The sequence below is a fragment of the Condylura cristata genome, unplaced genomic scaffold (genome assembly GCF_000260355.1).
Source record: "Condylura cristata isolate star-nosed mole 26May11 unplaced genomic scaffold, ConCri1.0 scaffold00010, whole genome shotgun sequence".
NCBI lineage: Eukaryota > Metazoa > Chordata > Mammalia > Eulipotyphla > Talpidae > Condylura > Condylura cristata.
In genome coordinates, this window is record NW_004567111.1 from 5,021,331 (window position 1) to 5,023,124 (window position 1,794).

A 1,794-nucleotide genomic window follows, 5' to 3' on the forward strand; every position below is an offset into this window, starting at 1 on the left:
CCGCGCTGTGGGGCTCGGCCGGGGCGAGCCCCGCGCCGCCCCGCGATCCCGATCCGGAGGAGGTGTCGCTGTCGCCGCCCAAATCTTTTCACCACCGGGTGGGAGGGTGATTCCGGGGACTGCCTGGCAGCCACGGAGAGACCCAGGAAAATGGAGGTGTCTGACAGCTCAGGGATTTAAAAAGAGGTGACCCCACCCTATCTTTCCACTAGAATCACTGCCTCTCCCTTAGAGCCTCCAGCTTGAAAATTCTCCAATAAACTCTGGGTGGGGAGGGGAGTAAGGCTGCCAGCCTGAGAAAGCTGGGGGTAGGGTATCCCCAGAACCTCCACCTGGCCATTCCAGTCTTTGTATCTTATCTTTTATTTTCACTGGACTTCCTGAAGGGTCTTTTTATTTTATGCCAGTCTGTTGCTTTCCTAAATTAAAAGCCAATCTCTGCCACACTCCTCTCTTGAACATCCTGCTTATTGGGTGCAGTAGCTGTGTAAGACAGCAGGATGCTTTGCAAACGCTGTTTAAAATTTCAAGACAACACTGGGTGGAAACAGGGCGCAAACTACCAGCACTGGGCCAAGTTCAAGAACAAAGTACTCAGCTCAGTTTTAAATGTGCAATTAAAAATAACTGTACCTCAGCTTTTCAGAGGGAGGGAGAGGAAAGGGGGCAGGGAAGAGGGAAAACAAAGAATAAGGAAATGTTTAGTGCTCTTCAATCCAGTCCAAATAGCTGAAAGAAAGGCATTCCCTCAGATAATGGAGCCATTAGGAGCTGTGAAGGTCCCTGCCGCCATTCCTCACGAGGGCTTTCCAAAAATTTAATTCACTGTCAGCTAACTAAACAAAAGGTCGAGAAAATAATTTTGAGATTTTCTTCTCCAAGGGCTCCCTTTGGCTGGGTCTCCATGCACACCACAGCTACCTTCTCCCCTGGCAAGACGGGCCCTCCCATTCACCCAAGGCAGCAGCTCCAGGCCCCTGTCACCCCCTGCTGCCTTCTCCCCATATTCTTGAATAACTTTGCTGGAAAAAAACAGTATGTTCATGCAGTTTCAACACATTTTATTATATTTCTGTATGCATTACTCTCAAAACATATCACAAGAAATGATCAAACCACTTAAAACCTTCAAATAAAAAATCTGAAACAGTTTATGCCCACAATTGTACATATTTATAGTTAAGAAACATTCTTTATAAATATTGTTTCCTCTGTAGCAAGTTAATACCATAATTTAATTACAAATGGATAAATATGGCAACGGGTATTTACAGAAGGAAGGGTGTTATTACGGAAAAAGCTAACAGCACAACGTTTATTTCCCCCCCCACAATCTTTCATACAGGAACTAACAAATTGAACTTGCAGAAGCACTAAAACATCACACGTAAACCCAGCTAACAGAAAAATACATTCACAAGCGTTGGCGGCGGCGATGTGCGCGCTGTGGATCAGTGTTGCAGAAACAGAAGGGAGACTTTGGCACGGTTTTTTTCCAGTCTATAGTTGCATGAAGTTTACAATCAAGTTGCCTCATAAAAAAGAACACAATATTCAATACCACGATACAAAATAAACCATTTTCTTCCACGTTACTTAAAAAAGAAACGGGGTAAACTAAAAAGAAAAGGAAAAAGCCCATCACTTGGGGGCAGGGAGGAAGGCGATCCTTACGAAGGGACAAACTTCTATACACCAAGAAGCCATTGAAACCACCTCGGAGAAGGAAGGAGTCAGCTATGTACAGTTTGTCAGGACACGCAGAACAGGACGGGGAGGAAAGCGGGCGGGCGG

At 45.6% G+C, this 1,794-nt stretch overlaps 1 protein-coding gene across 1 annotated transcript in view; it reads right to left on the reverse strand.

The window, feature by feature from the left end:
• Positions 1-1,794, reverse strand: part of ZIC2 (Zic family member 2) — a gene marked incomplete at its 5' end in the record, with an annotated part of 5,670 nt that overhangs the window by 310 nt on the left and 3,566 nt on the right. The window lies entirely within an intron of this gene.